The sequence below is a fragment of the Carassius carassius genome, chromosome 38, assembly GCF_963082965.1.
Source record: "Carassius carassius chromosome 38, fCarCar2.1, whole genome shotgun sequence".
Classification (NCBI taxonomy): Eukaryota; Metazoa; Chordata; class Actinopteri; order Cypriniformes; family Cyprinidae; genus Carassius; species Carassius carassius.
In genome coordinates this window covers 9510742-9521998 of record NC_081792.1, presented here as the reverse complement: position 1 = coordinate 9521998, position 11257 = coordinate 9510742, and positions in this window count along the sequence as shown.

The following is an 11257-nucleotide window of genomic DNA, read 5'->3' as shown; positions in this document are numbered from 1 at the left end:
TTAATACAGTTACTTAGAGGTTGACAACTGCATTTTATAACTGAACTCCCACCCGTCTATTTTCTGGACTCACAACCTCATTCTCAGAAAACACTCACTGTATGAACTGGACAGCTTGTAGTACAGTGCAACAGAGCTGCTCATGTGTGGTTTCACTCTGGGTAAGTTAACGGCGGAGAAATAAGCTGTGCATCATCTGAAGGTTTTAGACCCAGTCACTGTTCCCCACTTGAGCAGTTTCTATCAGTTTTCTGTTCTGTGCGTGACTCAAATTCAGTGTCATGCAGAACAAGAGACGATTGCACACTGGCTTGACTCTCATTGCACGTTCATACAGACAGTATCCGAGACTCTACAGTAAGCAGTTGATTGAATGAGACATTTCGAGACTGTAAGTAAATGTGCTGCCAATCCCTAAAATTAACACTGTGAACGTGGCCATAGTTAATGTAGCGATTACTTTCATTTCTGGCACTTTGGCATTTTTAAACTGTGCTAGCTTGTCTGTAATAATATCGGTCACAAAAATGATCACTGCATGTATGTGTCTTATTACTGTAACTCACTTTATAATGCATTATGTGCAAATATGCATTTCTTCTCCCTCTTCACATCTCTTTGATTATTTCCACTGCTAAAGAAACTCTTAAAACTCTTAAAAGTCCTAGTCAGTAGCCTACTAGTAACAATTTTGGCCCTTAAGCTTTCTGAATCATTGGTTTGTTTGTTTTTAATGTTTTTATTTTTTTGTTTTTTTACTAGTATCTTTCCTTTAATTTTAAAGGGTTAGTTCACCCAATAATCAAAATAATGTCATTAATAACTCACACTCATGTTGTTCCAAACCCGTGAGACCTCCGTTTATCTTCGGAACGCAGTTTAAGATATTTTAGATTTAGTCTGAGAGCTCTCAGTCCCTCCATTGAAACTGTGTGTATGGTATACTGTCCATGTCCAGAAAGGTAAGAAAAACATCATCAAAGTAGTCCATGTGACATCAGAGGGTCAGTTAGAATTTTTTGAAGCATCGAAAATACATTTGGTCCAAAAATAGCAAAAACTACGACTTTATTCATCATTGTCTTCTCTTTCGTGTCTGTTGTGAGAGAGTTCAAAACTCTGCAGTGTAGTGATATCCGGTTCGCGAACAAATCGTTCGATGTAACCGGATCTTCTTGAACCAGTTCACCAAATCGAACTGAATCGTTTAAAATGGTTTGCGTCTCCAATAAGCATTAATCCACAAATTACTTAAGCTGTAAACTTTTTTAATGTGGCTGACACTCCCTCTTAAAACAAGTTAAAACAAGCCAATTTCCTGGAGTAATTAATTTATTCAAACAGTACACTGACTGAACTGCTGTGAAGAGAGAATTGAAGATGAACACCGAGCCAAGCCAGATAACGAACAAAAGATTGACTCGTTCTCAAGTCAAGATCCGGTTGCATTGGTTTTCGGATCACCAGTAGTTCTTTCGGACAGTTCGATTCAATAAACCAGTTGAAGAAAACGGTTCACCGGTTCTTTTGCGCTCGACCTCCATCCATCCATCCATCCATCTTCTTCCGCTTATCCGGGGGCCGGGTCGCGGGGGCAGCAGTCTAAGCAGAGAACCCCAGACTTCCCTCTCCCTAGACACTTCCTCCAGCTCTTCTGGGGGGACACCGAGGCGTTCCCAGGCCAGCCGGGAGACATAGTCTCTCCAGTGTGTTCTAGGTCTTCCCCGTGGTCTCCTCCCAGTGGGACGCGCCCGGAACACCTTCCCGGGAAGGCGTCCAGAAGGCATCCGGAACAGATGCCCGAGCCACCTCAGCTGACCCCTCTCGATGTGGAGGAGCAGCGGCTCTACTCTGAGCTCCTCCCGGGTGACTGAGCTTCTCACCCTATCTCTAAGGGATCGCCCAACCACCCTGCGGAGAAAGCTCATTTCGGCCGCCTGTATCCGGGATCTTGTCCTTTCGGTCATGAACCAAAGCTCATGACCATAGGTGGGAGTATGAACGTAGATTGACCGGTAAATCGAGAACTTCGCCTTGCGGCTCAGCTCTTTCTTCACCACGACAGACCGGTACATCGACCGCATTACTGCAGAAGCTGCACCGATCCGTCTGTCAATCTCCCGTTCCATCCTTCCCTCACTTGTGAACTAGACCCCAAGATACTTAAACTCCTCCACTTGAGGCAGGAACTCTCCACCAACCTGAAGAGGGCAAGCCACCCTTTTCCGACTGAGGACCATGGCCTCGGATTTGGAGGTGCTGATTCTCATCCCAGCTGCTTCACACTCGGCTGCAAACCGTCCCAGTGCGTGCTGAAGGTCCTGGCTTGATGAGGCCAACACGACAACATCATCCGCAAAGAGCGGAGACAAAATCGTGTTGTCACCAAACCTGACCCCCTCCGGCCCCTGGCTGCGCCTAGAAATTCTGTCCATAAAAATCATGAACAGAACAGGCGACAAAGGGCAGCCCTGCCGGAGTCCAACACGCACCGGGAACAAGTCTGACTTACTGCTGGCAATACGAACCAAGCTCCTGCTCCGGTCGTACAGGGACCGGATAGCCCTTAGCAAAGGGCCCCGGACCCCATACTCCCGGAGCACCCTCCACAGGCCGCCGCGAGGGTCACAGTCGAATGCCTTCTCCAAATCAACAAAGCACATGTGGACTGGTTGGGCAAACTCCCATGAACCCTCCAGCACCCTGTAGAGGGTATAGAGCTGGTCCAGTGTTCCACGGCCTGGACGAAAACCACACTGTTCCTCCTGAATCCGAGGTTCTACTATCGGCCGGATTCTCCTCTCCAGTACCCAGTGCGCTCGACCTAATGACTTCATTTGCGATGATTGCCCTTGATTCAAGCCTTCGGTTTACCTGGGCTCATAATATTAGCACAGAATCAGTTCAGAATCAATCATCGAAAGAATCAGTTCGGTTTAGATTCTCTGTGTGAAATTCTGCTTCACACTGAATCACACATGTGCAGTATCATCAGCTCCTCGGTTCTCGAATCGGACACGTCTGACAGAAACGGTTCTTGACTCTAGAACGAGTCAATCTTTTGTTCGTTATCTGGCTTGGCTCGGTGTTCATCTTCAGTTCTCTCTTCACAGCAATTCAGTCAGTGAACTGTTTGAGTAAATTAATTACTCTGGGATATTGGTTTGTTTTAACTCAGAGGGAGTGTCAGCCACGTTAAAAAAGTTAACAGCTTAAGTCATTTGTGGATTAATTCTTATTGGAGACGCGAATCGTTTTAAACGATTCAGTTCGATTTGGTGAACTGGTTCAAGAAGATCCAGTTACATCGAATGATTTGTTCGTGAACCGGATCTCACTACACTGAGTTTTGAACTCTCTCACAACAGACACGGAAGAGAAGACAATGATGAATAAAGTTGTAGTTTTTGCTATTTTTGGACCAAATGTATTTTCGATGCTTCAAAAAATTCTAACTGACCCTCTGATGTCACATGGACTACTTTGAAGATGTTTTTCTTACCTTTCTGGACATGGACAATATACCATACACACAGCTTCAATGGAGGGACTGAGAGCTCTCGGACTAAATCTAAAATATCTTAAACTGTGTTTCAAAGATAAACGTCTCACGGGTTTGAACGACATGAGGGTGAGTTATTAATGACATAATTTTGATTATTGGGTGAACTAACCCTTTAAGGGGAAATTTCTGAGAATTTTCTTTGAATTTTGTTACCAGAAGCAACTCTTAACACTAAGATTTTTCATGAATATTGGCCCAGGTGTTTATGCTCTACATGGACAGTTTCTGATTCATAGAAAAGTTATCGGTGTCAGCACTAATCTCTAATGCATTTAAAGTATTATTTACTGTTGTTGTAATCAATAGACTGAAGTAGTCTTATATTTTAAAGTGCCCCTATTATGCCATTTCCAATATTGCCTTTCATGCGGTGTGTAATGTAAACCTTCTGCATAGTTGTAAAGCTGAAAGTTTACAACAATAAATAAAGCTATTGTCACCCAAAATAAAGAATCGATTCTGTACAGCCTAAACAAGTCATTAGTAATTTGAATCCCACTTCCATGATGGATACACGCCTATGTTCTACATTGATTAGTCGCAAACAACTAGACCCCGCCCACAAACAAGTCATTCTACTCATCGCTGCTTCTCAAATCTTGGGGAGTTCAACGCGGGATTCACAAAACAATTGCTGCTGAATGATGGATCAGTATGCTGTTTATTTGGTCCAGCTGCTACACTGAATCACAGCCTGTAAGTTTGATAAATAATCAATATATATTTTCTATAAAGCGTTCAAAATAAAGCAATAACTTATTGCTTTTATAAAATGGTTATTCCATATACGTAGTAAGGTTTCACAAAATAAAACAGAGCAAATAAAGAGTAATAATAATAAAAACATTAATCTTCCACCGAACAATGTAGTTACTCTGAAACGTTTGTGGTTGCAACAAATTTTTGCTGAGCAACACAGATGTAAACAAAGGTGTATGTTTGTAATTTACAACAGTTTCAAACACGGCTCAACCAATCAGAATCAAGGACCAGAACTATTAGTTTTATAATATAGAACTATTGAGGCGTATCGTATTGCTGTATACCGTAGACCAATCACAACACACTTTGGCATCTGACCAAGGATAGCAGAGCAAGCTCACAGAAAGGAGGGGTTTAGAGACACTAAATCTTTGAACTGCTTTGAACAAATCATTTGAGAATCACTGGAAAATTAGGTGATATTAAATGCATATTTTTGGATAAAAGGAAAGCATTTTTTTTACCTTTTATGCATGTAATCTTACTGTAGGAGAGACAGAAGGGTTAGCGGATAACAGACAATTGACATGACAAGACAGGTTCCATGACAGAATACTATTACTAGACCAATCGAGGTGAGGATTGTGTCTGGCTAACCAGGGGCGCCGTTCTCTCTCCTTCGCTGATATACGCAGACCGCCCAGCTGCATCAGCTCTGGAACTGGAGTAGAGCGGGGAGGAGAAGTCGCTGCAGCCGTAGAATGGGAGGTGGAGTCAGCGCCTCTGACGCGGCGACGTTGATCAAACCTCTTCTCCACCCGGATAGCGAGATCAATGAGTTGGTCGAGACTCGTAGGTAGCTCGCGGGCAATGACCTCATCCTTGACATGAGCGCTCAGTCCCTCCAGAAAGCTAGCCGTGAGGGCTGTTTCGTTCCACCCGCAGGTGGTCGCGAGAGTACGGAACTCTATTGAGTAATGCACCACTGATCGCCCTCCCTGACGGAGTGAGGAAAGCTGGCGGGAGGCCTCTTCACCATGGGCCAAACGGTCGAATACCCGCAACATCTCTCCCTTGAAAGTATCGAAGCGCATGGTATATTCCGCCCTCGCCTCCCACGCCGCTGCTCCCCAATTGCGTGCACGCCCAGTCAGAAGGGAGATGACATAGGCAACCCGGGCTCGCTCATGGGCATAGGTGGCTGGTTGGAGAGAGAAAACCACCTCACACTGCGTGAGAAACGGACGACACTATAGCATATTCACACGCGGCTCCGGTGTATCAGGCGTCCCAGGAGAGGGCGGAGAAGCTCTCCGGAGCAACTGAACCTGGGTGGATAAATCAGATAGCTGAGCGGCCAGCGTCTCGACCACACGACGAGTAGCGGTAAGTTCCTCATCATTTCTTCCTAACATCGCTCCTTGCAGTTCGACAGCCGTGTGAATGGTTCTTTCCTTAGCTGGATCCATGTTGGTCGGATTATTCTGTAATAATGAAGAGCTAGGATCCAAGTGCAATGAAAGAGTTTAATGAGAGAGCGACGACACAAGTCTCTGTAAACGGGAACACAGGTTGCTGCAGGTTATGCAGGGAAAAGGTCACTCATAACAGAAACGGCAGATAGCTAAGAACAAAGGATAGATCACGGGACGGTCTCCGTAGAGGGTCCTCGATGAATGGGTCAGTGGCTCTCTCTTGATTTGGTGAACGGCTGGAATGCAGCAGGTTAACAGGGAGACCGGCTAGTGGAGCCTTGACCTCTCGTCCCCACGTATTGGGCGGCCGCTATGCTCTGAGCGCTGCTCAGGTAGATCCTCGACAGCGGGAGGGCTGGACACAGTAGAAGAGAGGTTAATAGGCAGTGATAAGGTGTAGCTGACCTGAACCTGACTGTAGACAAGACTGTGACAAGACAAGACGGATAGAGCAGGGTTTGTAGAAAGCCACCAGCATCATATTCCGATGAAATAATCCGACAACTGGCAAGAAAACAGAGGACATTAAATAGCAAGCGAGTTAGAGAGGGAACAGGTGGAACAGATCAGCGAAAATGCTACAAATGAGAAACAGCTGAAGAGGGAAAGGGAAAGAGTGAGGTAATGACCAGCAGAGGGAGGAAAAGGAAAGGAGAGACAGAGGGGAGAACCAGACTCATAACACGAACGAGTCTTCTCTGGGAGTGATTCGTTCAGTTGCACATGCACGACATCCTATGGGTTCTGTACTGGAATTAGTTCACCTGTTTCAAGTCGTTCTTTCATCACGTGATAGCTACATACTTAACAAGTGCAGTCTGAGCGGGATAGAGAATTGATTAGTTCATTTCTCGATTCTTCGGGTTTTTCGAGAACTCTTAATTACCTTCGTTACCACATTCAGCATTATGGAAAAGAACCATCATCATAGAAATTCACAAATTTATATACTATAAAAAAGGTCAAATTTGAGACCAGAAATGCATCACGTAACTGTAAGGGTAATCATAATAATAATAATAATAATAACTATGAAACCGTTTTTTCTGAGAAATTAATTTCTTTATCCAATGCTGTCATGTCACGTGACAAAAGAATGGATGACTCAAAAGATGAATTAATCGATTTTCTTTCCGGCTCAGACAGCATAGGTCTAGTTTATGGGGCTGTCACGTGATGAGAAGGAACGACTAAAACCCAAAGACTTGTCAGATAAATGGTGAGAGTTTTTCACAAGTTCATCAAACAACCGCAGTAAGAATATTTCATCAAGCACGGTGAGTAATGGCTTCTCCTGCTATTGTTATTTGCACCTCTTGCCACATGTACAGTTTATCTATCTCTGTCGCAGATGAGGGATTCACATGTGATAAATGAAGGGAAATAGTTAGGCTGACAGAGAAGATTTCAGAATTACAGACATGCATCCAAACTTTAATTGAGGACAGTAAGAATGTTAGGGCTCTAGATATGGCTTTGGATGCGTCTAGCTCAGGGATTCCTGTACATTGTTCGGTTCCGGCAACAGAGCCCCTGCAGCAGGGCAACTGGGTGACAGTGAGGCAGCGTAGTCGTGGGTCAAAACACCGCTCTTCTGGTCCGATCAAAACATTAAACAGGTTCTCCCCACTCAGTGATGCACCCACTGAGAAACCTGATGAAAGTGCTCTAGTTATTGGTGATTCTATTGTACGGAACATGAATATAGAGACACCAGCCACCATAGTCAACTCTTCTCTCTAGAAATATGGCAAATAGTCTTAATTTTTATACTTGACTAAGGTCAGGAAGCAGACAGACTGGCTAAACCGACCATCTGTTAGCTGCCTCACGTCACAGAGGTCAGCTAATTCTCAGCACATAGAGACTCTTTCACCTAGATATCACACTATAGAGACTGTGTCTGTTCCCGAACTAGAAAATACAAAAAACGTTCAAACCAAGTTAAGATTAACAATTTAATTGAGGTTCAACAAATAAAAAACAGATGCAATATGGATAAACAAATGATAAAGCTTGGCTTATTGAATATCAGATCCCTTTCTACGAAAACACTTTTTGTAAATAATATGATCACTGATCATAATATAGATGTGCTCTGTTTGACAGAAACCTGGCTAAAACCTGATGAATACATTATTTTAAATGAGTCCACCCCGCAAGATTACTGTTATAAACATGAGCTGCGTCTAAAAGGCAAAGGGGGAGGTGTTGCTTCAATTAATAACAACGTTTTCAGGATTTCTCAGAGGGCAGGCTTCAAGTATAACTCATTTGAAGTAATGGTGCTTCATATATCATTATCCAGAGAAACAAATGTTAATCATAAATCCCCTGTTATGTTTGTACTGGCTACTGTATACAGGTCACCAAGAGTTTGGTGATTTTACATCCGAGTTAGTTCTGGCTGCAGATAAAGTTTTAATAGTGATTTTAATATCCATGTTGATAATGAAAAAGATGCACTGGGATCAGCATTTATAGACATTCTGAACTCTATTGGGGTTAGACAACACGTTTCAGGACCTATTCATTGTCAAAATCATACTCTAGATTTAATACTGTCACATGGAATTGATGTTGATAGTGTTGAAATTATGCAGCCAAGTGATGATATCGCAGATCATTATTTAGTTTTGTGCAAACTTCAAATAGCCAAAATTGTAAATTCTACTTCCTGTTACAAGTATGGAAGAACCATCACTTCTACCACAAAAGACTGCTTTTTAAGTTATCTTCTTGATGTATTTAAATTCCTTAGCATATCCAAAACCTCAGAACAACTTGATGATGTAACAGAAATTATGGACTCTCTATTTTCTAGCACTTTAAATACAGTTGCTCCTTTACGCTTAAGGAAGGTTAAGGAAAACAGTTTGACACCATGGTATAATGAGCATACTCGCACCCTAAAGAGAGCAGCCCAAAAAATGGAGCGCAGCTGGAGGAAAACAAAACTAGAGGTATTTCGTATTGCTTGGCGGGAAAGTAACCTATCCAACAGAAAAGCATTAAAAACTGCTAGATCCGATTACTTTTCTTCTCTTTTAGAAGAAAACAAACATAACCCCAGGTATTTATTCAATACAGTGGCTAAATTAACGAAAAATAAAGCCTCAACAAGTGTTGACATTTCCCGACACCACAGCAGTAATGACTTTATGAACTACTTTACTTCTAAAATCGATACTATTAGAGATAAAATTGCAACCATTCAGCCGTCAGCTACAGTATCGCATCAGACAGTGCACTATAGAACCCCTGAGGGACAGTTCCACTCATTCTCTACTATAGGAGAGGAAGAATTGTATAAACTTGTTAAATCATCTAAACCAACAACATGTATGTTAGACTTTATACCATCTAAGCTCCTAAAAGTGCTTCCAGAAGTCATAGATCCTCTTCTGACTATTATTAATTCCTCATTGTCATTAGGATATGTCCCCAAAACCTTCAAACTGGCTGTTATTAAGCCTCTCATCAAAAAAATCACAACTTGACCCCAAAGAAGTAGTTAATTATAGACCAATTTTGAATCTCCCTTTTCTGTCCAAGATACTAGAAAAGGTGGTATCCTCACTGTAAGGATGAAAGAACCTGAGATACTTTGATCTCCTGAGAAACAGACAATACAAACATACACGGGCATCTTCGAGAATCCCCACAGAGTGGAGGAGCAGGAGACCTCCTCCCCTTCTGGCCATTTGTTTCATTTTAAATCCCTTCACCAATTCTTCCTTCTACTCAGTCTGCTCAAAATGATTACATGAAAATCTCAATGCAAGTGAACTAACAGTCATGTCTGGTATCATTTGAAATGTCTCAACTGCCTGTCTCAAGTGCAACTGGTACAATGGTCTCAATCTCACAAAAGTAGATTAGAAGATAATACAGATCCGAAGAGTCAAGAGATATCTTGATTACTGTGATGGGAGTGCCCTTTCCTAGGGTCCTCCATGTACCCTTTATTCCCTTTGAGTTGTAAAACCACCCAGGCTTGGGACCTGAGTTAATGCAAATTCCAATTGTTTGTTCCTGTCTCCCTCTCGGGGGATGTTTTGTCTTGGTCTAAGGTATTTAAACGATTGCAGCAAGAGGATCAGGGCGATTTCTGTAGCCAGAAAGCCCGTAGTGTGTTGTGTGTCTCTTCACTTAATACGATGTATATTCTAAGGTCAGGTATGCATATTTTACTTTTAGATTCATCTTTGAGAATTTGATGTTTTGTATTGATATGATTTGATGTGTTTCAATTGGATATGTAATTGGCAGAATACATATTTACCTGACTGATGATAAATTGTTACATTTGATTTTATTCTGTTTTACTCTGAAATTATTGACTCTAGTAGATTACGTTGAATCCTTGTTAGCGACATGAGCACCCAAATGAACAAGTTAATATAAACTAAAGAGTTTAACCAGAATAATCAAATGTCAGAAAAATAGGCCTACTAATTAGAAACAGACGTACCACCAATTTGCATTCCAACCTAAATTCGAGGTCATATTAAAATGGAGTCAGATTAAATAATAATACAATGGAGTCAGATTAAATGATAAAATGGAGTCAGATTAAATGATAAAATGGAGTCAGATTTGAGTTTATCCTAAATACCGGATACCTTCCTTGGGCCGAGTGCGTGGACCTTACACTCACAATTATATTCCTTCTTAGAGAAAAATGGTATATGTGAGGATTTCCAGTCAGGATTTAGACCGTATCATAGTACTGAGACTGCTCTCCTTAGAGTAACAAATACTTGGGATACTTGGGTTACCCTTGGGAGATATCATCAGGAAACATGGTGTTAGCTTTCACTGTTATGCTGATGATACTCAGCTCTATATTTCTTCGCGGCCCGGTGAAACACACCAATTTGAAAAACTAATGGATTGCATAGTCGATATAAAAAACTGGATGACGAGTAATTTCTTACTGCTAAATTCTGAAAAAACAGAGGTGTTAATTATAGGACCTAAAAACTCTGCTTGTAATAACCTAGAACACTGTCTAAGACTTGATGGCTGCTCTGTCAATTCTTCGTCATCAGTTAGGAACCTAGGTGTGCTATTTAATCGCAATCTTTCCTTAGAAAGCCACATTTCTAGTTTTTGTAAAACTGCATTTTTCCATCTCAAAAATGTATCTAAATTACGGCCTGTGCTCTCAATGTCAAATGCAGAAATGTTAATCCATGCATTTATGACCTCAAGGTTAGATTATTGTAATGCTTTATTGGGTGGTTGTTCTGCACACTTAGTAAACAAACTACAGCTAGTCCAAAATGCAGCAGCAAGAGTTCTTACTAGAACCAGGAAGTATGACCATATTAGCCCGGTCCTGTCAACACTGCACTGGCTCCCTATCAAACATCATATAGATTTTAAAATATTGCTTATTAATTATAAAGCCCTGAATGGTTTAGCACCTCAGTATTTGAATGAGCTCCTTTTACATTATAATCCTCTACGTCCGCTACGTTCTCAAAACCTAGAATATCAAAATCAACTG